The following is a 12,242-nucleotide window of genomic DNA, read 5'->3' as shown; positions in this document are numbered from 1 at the left end:
GGCATACCCATATTTAGACTGCATTCTAGCCCGGGCAATAAAGCAATACCCCCATTCTCTCTCCCTCTTCTTCTTTCTCTTCTTCTTCTTTATTCTTTTTCTTACTATTCTTTTTTTCTTTCTCAAAAAAAAAAAAAAATACAGAAACACATCTAATGAGCACATGCTATAGGGATGCTGGAGAGAAGAGGCCAACTCAGGGACAGAAGGCAGGGACACCCTCTCTGAGCACCAGGACTGACAGATTTAAAAAAAAAAAAAAAAAAAAACCTGACAGGAAAGGGAAGCCTGGTTAGGGAGAGAAGAACTGTGGACTCTGGTTCTAGGTTGGTCACAAGACCTGGGAGCAAGCCCCTTCCCTTCTCTAGGGCCCAGTTTCCTTGTCTGCATAGGAGCAAGGATGACAAATCCAGCCCACAGAACATGTGTCCTCATACCCTGAGCCCATGGCAGACATCTGCAGTGGCTTATGGTACTCTCTCACACTGGGCTGGACTGGGCTTCAGAATGTTTCTCAGTGAGATTCCAAGCAGCCCCTACCAATGGATGAGAGGGAGTCAGCTCTCTAGATGTAACCTACTCGTCATTCCTAACAACAAATTACATGTTCATTATTGGTGACATCATAAGCCCAGTAGAGGAGCTAATTAATGAATATCAAATATAAGATAAATTTCTCTAGGTGTCATGTATTTGGGAGTGTGGATGAGGCTATATGAAAAGAAATAATCCAAATTTTTCTGGCTCTTGCCACTTCCATCCTCAGCCTCTTGTAGAACCCGCTTCAGGTCCAGCCTGCATGCTCTTGCTCCAGAGGGCTCAGACAGGGGTCTAAAGGGACTGGGAACAGACATTGCTCTCTTTTTCTCTTGGAGAACTCAAGTGTTCTCACAGCTCTTCCATCATCTGGTGGTGATGGTCGTAGTAATAGCAAGAACTTACATGAGGCTACCCTCCAATTTACCAGGTGCAGCCAGTAGTGTTTGAATTTCAGTTTGATCTAAAGCAGGTGTCCCCAAACTACGGCTCACAGGCTGCATGCAGCCCCCTGAGGCCATTTATCCCCCCCACCCACCGCCGCCGCCGCACTTCAGGAAGGGGCACCTCTTTCATTGGTGGTCAGTGAGAAGAGCACAGTATGTGGCAGCCCTCCAACGGTCTGAGGGACAGTGAACTGGCCCCCTCTGTAAAAAGTTTGGGGACTCCTGATCTAAAGTAAGGTGCCTGTTATACAAAATGGTTAACAGGAATCTGAGAATTTGACTTGATGTCCCTAAAACTCCATTAGGAAACATGAAATGGAGGATGACTCGGTGTCTCGCCATTCCTTACAGCTATGACCTGGAAAGCATGTTCTTAGTAGGACCCAGAAAGTTGGAGTTGTCTGTGGTTGACATTACTGCCGCCCATGGGTCCTAGTGGGGTGTGTGTGTGTGTGTGTGTGTGTGTGCGTGCATGCATGCATAAAGGTCCCATTGTCTTTATCTCTAAGGAACTAACAGTTTTATTGCAGAATCAGAGTTAAGCACAGAGTACTGACAGGATCATGGAGGTCACATAAGGGATAGATCGGGATGAGCTCAAAATGCAGCCTTTAGGGAAGGGAGTGGCCTTGGAAGACGGTGAACTTCAGAATAGGCAGAAGGGAGAGTGTAAGTCATCCCCACAGATGGGAAATAGCTCAAGCAAAGGCATAGGGATGGAAACCTTCAAGAACTATGATGAACCCAGTCTGATAGAAGCAAATGATGCTTATTGGAGATCTCAACTGTGGACGTTAAATTGCATTGGTTGGGTGGTGTGAGTTTATGGGGAGCCCTAAAAGTCAGAGACGTTTGAATTTGGTGCAGAGACCGTAAGGAATCATTTCTGGCAATCTGGGAAGATTAATCTGGCAAGGATTTATAAGAGAAATTGGAGAGGGAGAAATGGAGAGATTAGTTTAAAAGGCTCTTATGCAATTCATCCCTGAAGGAGTTTTAAATTTAATTAGAAAATGAGGCCGAAATGTGTATAGTACATATTATTGGCACATGTATATCTCTTCTACAAAATCTTTAAAACATATTTATTTTATATTTTGAAGAGGTAATACATCCACATGACTCTCAGACCAGAAAAATATAAAGAGATTAACAGTAAAGAGTTTTGTTCCCACCTCAGTTCCTACCTGTCTCACTACCACCTGACATTCTACACACCTCCCGTCATGCCCGACCACTTTCATTATTTCTCTGTGTATGCTTCCAGAGTCTCTTTATACAAACTCAAGAAAATACTAATGTATGCTCTTATCTTTCTTCATTTTTTTAAAAAATATAGAATGCTATACATGCTTCTCTGGACTTTGATTTTCTCACTTAAATATAGATATTGGTTTAAGATTCGAGCAGAACTAAATGAAATTAAAAGAAAAAAATACAAAAGATAAATGAAACAAAAGGCTGGTTCTTTGAAAAGATAAATAAAATTGATAGGCCTTTAGAAAGATTAGGCAGGAAAGGAAGAGAGAAGATCCAAATAAGCTTAATTGAAACTAAATGGGGGATATTAGAGCCAACATGACGGAAATACAAAAGATCATTCCAAGGTACCATGAACACCTTTACATGTGTCAACTAGAAAACCTAGAGGAGATGGATAAATTCCTCGAAATATACAACTCTCCTAACTTAAATCAGCAAGAATTAGAAATCCTGAACAGACCAATAGCAAGCTGCGAAATTAAAATGGTAGTTAAAAACTTACCAACACAACAAAGCCCAAGACCAGAAGAATTCACAGCTGAATTCTAACCAACATTCAAAAAAGAATTGGTACCAATCCTGTTGACACCATTCCACAAGACACAGAAAGAGGTAATCCCCCCTAAATCATTCTATAAAGCCAGCATCACCCTATTACCAAAACCAGGAAAGGACATAGCAAAAAAAGAAAACTACAGACCAATATCCCTGATGAATGTAGATTCAAAACTCCTTAATGAAATACTAGCTAACTAAATCCAACAGCATATCAAAAAGTTAATCCACCATGATCAAGTAGGTTTCATACCAGGGATGCAAAGGTGGTTTAACATATGCAAGCCAAAAAATATGATAGAGCATATAAACAGAATTAAAAACAAAAATCACATGATCATCTCAATAGACACAGAAAAGGCATTTAACAAAATCCAGCATCACTTTATGATTAAAACCCTTAGCAAAATCAGCATACAAGGGACATACCTCAATGTAGTAAAAAGCCATCTATGACAAACTCACAGCTGACATTATACTGAATGAGGAAAAGTTGAAAGCATTTCCTCTGAGAACTGGAACAAGACAAAGATGCCCACTCTCACCACTTCTATTCAACATAGTACTGGAAGCCCTAGCTAGAGGAATCAGACTAGAGAAAGAACTGAAGGGCACCCAAATTGATAAAGAGGCAGTGAAACTATAGCTGTTTGCTGATGATATGATTGTATACCTAGAAAACCCTAAAGACATCTCCAAAAAGTTCCTAGAACTGATAAGTGAATTCAGCAAAGTTTCAGGATACGCAATTAATATATATAAATCAGTAGCTCTGCTATACACCAACAGCAACCAAGCCAAGAATCAAATCAAGAACTCAATTCCTTTTACAATAGCTGCAAAAAAATAAAATAAAATACCTAGGAATATACCAAACCAAGGAGGTGAAGACCTCTATAAGGAAAACTACAAAGCACTGCTAAAAGAAATCATAAATGATGCAAACAAATGGAAACACATCCCATGCTCATGGATGAGTAGAATCAATATTGTGAAAATGACCTTACTGCCAAAAGCAATCTGCAAATTCAATGCAATTCCCATCCAAACACCACCATCATTCTCACAGAACTAGAAAAAACAATCCTAAAATTCATATGGAACCAAAAAAGAGCCCACATAAGCAAAGCAAGACTAAGCAAAAAGAACAAATCTGGAGACATCACATTACCTGAATCCAAACTATACTATAAGGCCGTAGTCATCAAAACAGCATGGTACTGTTATAAAAATAGGCACCTAGACCAATGAAATGAAATAGAGAACACAGAAATAAGCCCAAATACTTACAGCCAACTGATCTTCAACAAAGCAAACAAAAACATAAAGTGGGGAAAGGACACCCTATTCAACAAATGGTGCTGGGATAATTGGCAAGCCACATATAGGAAAATGAAACTGGATCCTTATCTCTCACTTTATACAAAAATCAGCTCAAGATGGATCAAGGGCTTAAATCTAAGACCCAAAACTATAAAAATTCTAGAGGGTAACATCAGAAGAACCCTTCTAGATACTGGCTTAGGCGAAGACTTCATGACCAACAACCCAAAAGCAAATGCAACAAAAACAAAGATGAATAGGTGGGACTTAATTAAACTAAAGAACTTCTGCACAGCAACAGGAACAGTCAGCAGAGTAAATAGACAACCCACAGAATGGGAGAAAATCATCACAATCTATATATCCAGTGAAGAACTAATATCCAGAATCTACAGGAACTCAAACAAATTAGCAAGAAAAAAAAAAAAAAAAAAAAAAAAAAAAAAAAAAAAAAAAAACAATCCCATAAAAAAGTAGGCTAATGACTTGAATAGACAATTCTCAAAAGAAGAAATACAAATGACCAACAAACATATGAAAAAAAATGCTCAACATCACTAATATCAGGGAAATGCAAATCAAAACCACAATGCAATACCACCTCACTCCCTTAAGAATGAGCATAATAAAAAAATTAAAAAGAAAAGAAGATGTTGGCATGGATGCAGTGAACAGGGAACAATTCTACACTGCTGGTGGGAATGTAAACTAGAACAACCACTACAGAAAATGGTGTGGGGATTCCTTAAAGAACTAAAAGCAAAAATACCATTTGATCGAGTAATCTTACTCCTAGGTATCTACCCAAAGGAAAATAAGTCATTATACAAAAAAGATACTTACACACATGCTTATAGCGGCACAATTTGCAATTGCAAAAATATGGAACCAGCCCAAATGCCCATCAATCAATGAGTGAATAAAGATTATATATATATAATGAAATACTAAACCATAAAAGGAAAGAATCAGTGGCATTCACATCAACCTGGATGGAATTGGAGACTATTATTCTAAGTGAAATAACTCAGGAATGGAAGACCAAACATCGTATTTCTCACTGGGAGCTAAGCTATGAGGATGCAAAGGCAAAGGAATAATACACTGGACTTTAGGGACTTGGTAAGTGTCAGAGGAGTTAACAGATAAAATACTACAAATTGGATTCAATGTTTACTGCTCAGGTGATGGGTGCACTAAAATCTCTCAAATCACCACTAAAGAACTTACTCATGTCACCAAATGCCACCTGTTTCCCAAAAACCTATGGAAATAAATTTTTTTAAAAAATAAAATTAAAATAAAAGATCTTGGAGATAGATATGTTAATTTACTTCACTGTAGTAACCATTTCACTATATATATATACATAGTGAATATATATATATATTTCCCAATTATTCACTATATATATATATATCTCCCATGATATCATGTTGTAAACCTCAAATACACACAATAAAATTGATTTTTAAAACAGATCTTCAACGTGTTTCCATATCGTTCTTCTTAGTCTCTTAGTATTACATTATACAGAGAACCAGCCCCTTATCACTGGATGAACTCCTTATCTCTTTTTAAACAGTCTTTTGCTGTTATAGGTGGTGCTGCAACAAATAACTGTCCTTATGTCATTTTGTATGTGCACATATATCTACGAAATAAATTTCCACACATAGGCTCACTACATCAAAATCTACATGCATTTGTAAGTTTTACAGAGATTACCAAATTGCCCTCTTCGGGGATTTTTCTGTACTAATTTACATGCCCACCAGCAGTATCTGGGATTGCCTGATTCCCTTAGCCTTATCAACACAGGGGTTCTCATTGGCAGTTTTTCTAATCTATGAGGTGAAATCTTCATGCAGCTCTAATTTGCTTTTTTCTTCTTATGGGTGAGATTGAGCACCTTTTCATGTGTTTATGGGCCCAGTGAATTTTAAACTCTTTAACGTAGGGGACTGACTTCATAATTTCTGTATCCCTCCCAGAACCTTCCCAAATGCCTCACTACAGAGTAGATTTTCAGTCAAGATTTGTAAATCCAGTTAATGTTTATATGAATAAGTTGGTAAATGACAGAATAAATGCTCATGTTATTGAAGTTATAAATCTTAAGTCATATGTGATCCTTCCCTCAAGAAGCATAAAAATGTGATAAGCTCACAGTGCAGTTATAAAAGCAACATACAGATGTTCAAAGATTACATGCAGTGTTCTGAGTGAATAAATTATTTGTGTTAGGCTGGAAAAGTGGAAAATCATACGTGAAATACCTTATTCATTCTCAGAAAGGTGAGGGATTGATGAAAGAAGAATCCCACACCTCTTTTCTGTGGGTTCTTGTTTATTTAAAGAGTGGTTTGGAGCTGGTATGGGTAAGTGGTTTTCATAGAACTAACTAGTATATCAGGAGGAAAGACAAAATAAGGCCCTCACACTGAATTCCTCAAGCTGCTTCCAGCTTCATTTCTTCTTAGAATCCACCCAGAACCCAGCTCCTTCTGAGGGTGAAGGCTGTCATTGGCTGGAGTTAGAAGCTCGAGTTTCTTTCCTTCTCTATTGTTTCTATGTGCTGTCACATCAAAATACCATAAGCCACAAGCAAAGCATGCTTGATTGTCTGTTATTTTATGAACTTTGTGGGAGTCCATTCTTCAGGAACACACTTGCCCACTGCTTTTTTTACACCATCTCCGGTCACAGGGAAACCACTTGCTAGCTAGGTGGAGCATGAGAGCAACTGTAAGACCACAGTGGTAACCTCCATGGTGCACTGTTATCTGAAGTGACTTTTCTTTCTTTCTTAATTTAATTTAAAGTTCTGGGATACATATGCAGGATGTGCAGGTTTGTTACATAAATAAACATGTGCCATGATAGTTTGCTGCACCTATCAACCCATCACTTAGGTATTAAGCCCCACATGCAATATATATTTATATTGATGCTCTTCCTCCCCTCTCCCTCTTCCTAGGCCCCAGTATATGTTGTTCCCCTCCCTGTGTCCATGTGTTCTTATTGTTCAGCTCCCACTTATAAGTGAGAACATGCGGTGTTTGGTTTTCTTTTCTTGTGTTAGTTTGCTAAGGATAATGGCTTTCAGCTCCATCCATGTCCCTGCAAAGGACATGATCTTGTTCCTTTTTATGGCTGCATAGTATTCCATGGTGTGCCTTTTCTAACAGCTGTGCTGAAGCTGAGCTGTGGCTACAAAAGGAAAGCCTACCTCAAAAGAAGTGTGAAACTCTCCAACTGCTCATGAAGGTGCCTCTCCCTGCTTAGAGAATGAGAGCTACCTCCACAGTCGCAGGAAGGCTCTTCAAGCTCACCTGAGCTCAGAATATAAAATCACATTAAGCCTGGGACTGAGTCAGGAGCTACAGCCCACACTTTTCTGCAGGTAGGCAGAAAAGGGGAAAGGCAAAAAATGACAAGGTAGAATCTGAAATGTCAGGTTAGAATCCTGATTTCAGATCCTGTATGACTAAAGAATCCTAACAAATATTGTCAGGGATCTAGGAGAATAATGTTGAGTGAGGACTCTACTTGCTGTTTCAAATATCCCTGTGGATGAAGATAAGCTGTTTAAAATAAGGATACTTGCAAACTTTCCATCGCTGGATCTTTTCTTTTCTGTTGTTATTTTTGGTGCTTGTGTGAGTGCATGTGTTTTAAAATGGCAGCTCAACAAGAAACAATTTTGACATATGTTCAGCATTTCACAGTCGATTTAATACATCTGTGTTCATTATGTCACTTCCTCCCCAGAACACCCATGTGAGGCAGGGAGGGTAGTTATTTCCATCTCCACCCACCATCCATTTTGTGTACAGGGAGAAACCAGGCTTAGAAAGGTGGAGTGACTTGCCCAAGGCCACACAATTCACAGAAAAGAGCCAAGACTTTGACTCAGGCCTTCCAAATTCCTAAATGAAGCTCCTTCCAACATTTGTTTCTTAACTCATTGCAAAATTAGTTTAAGTAAAGGAATTCTGGCATTGAGAAGTGCAAGAGAAAGAACATTATGCTCACCTTCAGCAACAAAACCATCATATAATTGTTTTTGTAATAATCTGAGGTCATAGCAATTGTCCTAAATCTGTACAGGGATTAAAGAGTAATCATATGTCTGGATGACTACCCTGGTGATTATGCCACAGGGAATAGGCCCAATGCAAGGCAGTTCAACTGCAAATTAGAGTTGGAACCACTGTATAAGGCTTGCCACTTATCCAGAGATAAGCCTGTTATGTCACAATTCGCAGATCACAGTGTTAAAACACACAGTTCTCACTGAGTATTTATGTAGCCTGCCACATACCCAGAATTCCTCTGAAAGAAGTGGAGAAGAAGCTTCAGACCACAGCTCCTTCACAGGAGAAGCTGGCAGTCTAGCCCATTTATGATGTTTTTGTGATCACTTAGTGCCCCCATGGAAATATTTGAGTCTGGCATTCTGACACGAAATACAAGGTTTGTAAGAGGTCCTTCATTCATGCAAGTGAAGAAGGAGGATTTATTGAGCACTTACTATGTGCTAGTTATGTTAGTTACTGCATACCCACAATTAGAGAGATCTCTTAACTAAGAAGAAAATTTGCTTTGAGAATAAATATGTTAACCCCCCAAATAGGCATTACCTATGACTGATGACAATCCTAACAAATATTGTGAAGGACCTAGGAAAATAATGTGAGTGGGGACTCTACTTGCTATTTCAAATAGCCCTGTGAATGAAGATTCACTGTTTGATGAACATACCCCAAATAGGTATCTTCATGAATTGTTTTCCCTATTTTGGCAGTTAGTCACATGATACGCATGTTAGTTATGACTTACATGACTTACATACAATATACACAGTCATGTAACCAAAGATTTTAAATGTTTCAAACTCTTAAAAATAACTGTCTCTTTAAACATTTCCTTGTCAGAGATCCTCTCCCCAGTTGTCACCTATTCTCAGATATTAATTTTTCTACACACTCACATAGAAATAACAGGAAGCCTCTGAGGAAGTACACATCTATCTTATTTTCAGGGATTGGGTTTTCCAGAGACCAAATAAAGAACAGAAGCAGGTGGTATCGTCATGGTTAGAATCATGGCTCCATATCAAAACTCAAATGAATTTTTACAAAGAAAATTATTCATTGAAAAAGATGTGTCCTGAATTTTCTACCATCCTCATGTTACCGAATTAATCAGTGAAGCTCCTCAAAGGGGGAAAATAAAGCTAGAAGTCAAGTTAGAGACAAATATATCTAGTGTTCTAAGCCTGCCCTCTATTTCATTTGTGACCTGTATTAGAATCATTTATCCTGTAGTGGTACGAAATGAAGTTTTTCGGATAAATGAAACTTGCAAAAACAAAAAATAAAAAAAAAAAACCTCAAAACCCCAAAGCTTATTGCTTTCTTTTTCATTTTAACCAAATTTGATAGATACCATTCCAAAAATTGACCGCATACTGCTCTGTCAGGGTTAGCAAACAGAGCAGTGTTAAATATTATACAACATTTAGTCTCTTTCTAATGACATTGGGCCCTGCTTCCTAAATCTGATATCCACAGGTAAGCAGCAGGGGATTTAGAGGACTCAAAGCCACTGGGTAAGTATGAAGCAAGTCTCCCTAGATCATCCATTAGGAAATCCTGTAGGGAAAAAGTGTAAACCTCAGTGCTATTAAAAGGTTTTGTCACCGTCGGGTGGGATAATCCTTACCTGTTCCTCCTTTGGAGGGCAGATAGAATGTGATGATTGGAGATGCATGAAATGTGATTAATGCCTCTGTGTAATCAGGACTTGCAACATCCTGATTGCTCCTATCTGATTTTTTAAAAATAAAAAAAAAAAAAGGTTTTGTCATACATGTTCAGAAAAGTTAGCAAAATCTTACTTTTTTACCTAAATTTATTTTGTAATATCCATTTTCTTTTTTGTGAATACCTAGAATGTAGAATTCTTTTAAGCTCAGTAAGTGATTGGAAAATGTATAAGATATCTATATATCTATATATATATAGATAGATAGATAGATATATATATAGAGAGAGAGAGAGATATTTTGGGGGGGGAGGGGGCTGGGCACAGTGGCTTGTGCCTGTAATCTCAGCACTTTGGGAGGCCAAGGTGGGTGGATCACCTGAGGTCAGGAGTTTGAGACCAGCCTGACCAACCCGGAGAAATCCCATCTCTACTAAAAATACAAAATTAGCCAGGTGTGGTGGCACATGCCTGTAATCCCAGCTACTCAGGAGGCTGAGGCAGGAGAATCGCTTGAACCCGTGAAGCAGAAGTTGCAGTGAGCCGAGATCACGTTATTGCACTCCAGCCTGGGCAACAAGAGCGAAACTCCTTTTCAAAAAAAAAAAAGAAGAAGAAGAAAGAAAGAAAATGTACAACAGTTTTGTTGTTGGAGAATCTGGTGACATTAACACAGCAGCTGCATCAAAACGAAAGGAGTGTGATGATGTATCCGAGAGAGTGTGTAAATCCCACTGGACTACTTGACCAGGGTTCATCTGTAAAAGCACAAAACCTGGAGTATTTTATTTTTCTGCGAGATCAAGGAAGCTCAGGAAGCTCCTTTAGAAAAACAAAACAAAACTAGAGTATCACATTCAAATATATTTTTATGTTTGTGGGAAAGGGGAGAGAGGAGGGGTGTTGTTATTGTTGGTTTTGGTTTTGGTTTTGACTTCATTCTGCAGAAGCCCCACAAATCTGCTTGATTTCCTACAGCAGTTGGCACCGGCTGTAGATTTTATTTACAGCATGTGGCTATGCTTAGTTCCCCGATAATACAAAAGGCAAAAGTCTCAACAATTTATCTTTTGGAGTCATTCATTATTTGCCAGTTTAAGGGTAACAATTTTTGAATTGTGTTCTCACCCCGCGACATGGAAGTCTGGGTAGAGGAGAAGAAAAGAAAAACAGAGCTGGCATTTCAGCAGAAGAGGAGCCTGGCATGAAAACTGAGGAGGAACAGACAGAGAGAAGGGAATTGGGCTTGGTTGTTAGTATCAGAAAAGATAAGGTGGTGGTGGCTGAGCTTGGAAGAACAGTTTCAGTGAGGTGCTGAGGATAGAAACCAGACTGTAGGGATAAAGGGTGAAGAGTTGTTGAGGATACGGAGCCAGGGAACACTGACAGCTCTTCCAGGAGTTTACCTGTGAAGGGAAAGGTGCAATTTAGTAAAGGAATGGAAGGGAGGACTCCAGGGAAGGATTTTAGGCTGCTTCTTGCATGAGAGTATGATGCTCTTAGATTCTAAGTGCCACAGATACTTCAGGCTGCAGTTGGAATTCTTTGGTGTATCAGTAACCCCAATGGTTTCACTTAAAAACGGAAGAAGCAGAGGGAGATGTAGTTACAATTTACTCCACTCCAGATGGCTTCCTTGATGTTTGTTCTTTAGAAGGCCATGCTATATCCTCTCAATCTAGATGCTCAGCAATCAGCTCTGTTAAGACCAAGGTATATATGTAAAAAGAACTCCCCTTTCCTAGAGCTAAGGTAGTTCCACTGGGAAGAGTACAAGAGCTTGAGTTACTTAGACCTTTTCTACCTTGAGCCAGTCCTCGGATGTGCTGGCAGAGGATTTTAATACTCGCTCTTCACCTCATGATGACATTGAGGATCTGGACTCCAAGACCCTTTAGGTAGACAGGCTGCAGCCATCCTGGGTTCACATTTGCTGAAGATACGTGGCCTCATGAATGGGGGACCTATAAAATGACCACAGATAAATAAAATCCAAGACATAGAGGGTCCAGCTCTGGCCGTGTGACCAGTGTCCTTGCCCAGAAAGAGTAGAGAAGATCCGTGTAAGCAGCTGGCCCAGGGCACAGGGAATGCTCAGTCTCATGGACAGACAGAAGGCAGTGAGAAGGCTGAGTGTCGACCTGCAGGCAGAGGCATCATGGAAAGAAATGTCGAAGAGTCAGAGAGGAGGAAGCACAAGACACACAGCAAATGCAGCCATGCTGCATTCAGCAGAACCTGCTTTGGGAAGAGGTGGGTCCACGTGCTAGAAGGGCTGCCTCAGGAAGGAACCATGGAGACTATAAAAGATACCAAGGGAAAAGAAGAGCAGGAGAGAAGGAAATG

General features: G+C 39.4%; 1 protein-coding gene and 1 non-coding gene across 11 annotated transcripts in view; both read left to right on the top strand.

Moving 5' to 3' along the window:
- The window catches only part of KIF6 (kinesin family member 6), a 381,890-nt gene that overhangs the window by 227,886 nt on the left and 141,762 nt on the right, over nucleotides 1–12,242 (top strand). The window lies entirely within an intron of this gene.
- LOC120363463 (U8 small nucleolar RNA) lies at nucleotides 9,832–9,964 on the top strand. The gene has a single exon (XR_005579009.1). It is a non-coding gene; the product is annotated as a U8 small nucleolar RNA (small nucleolar RNA).

The sequence above is a fragment of the Saimiri boliviensis genome, chromosome 4, assembly GCF_048565385.1.
Source record: "Saimiri boliviensis isolate mSaiBol1 chromosome 4, mSaiBol1.pri, whole genome shotgun sequence".
Lineage (NCBI taxonomy): Eukaryota > Metazoa > Chordata > Mammalia > Primates > Cebidae > Saimiri > Saimiri boliviensis.
This window is presented reverse-complemented; position numbering and strand designations above follow the sequence as displayed.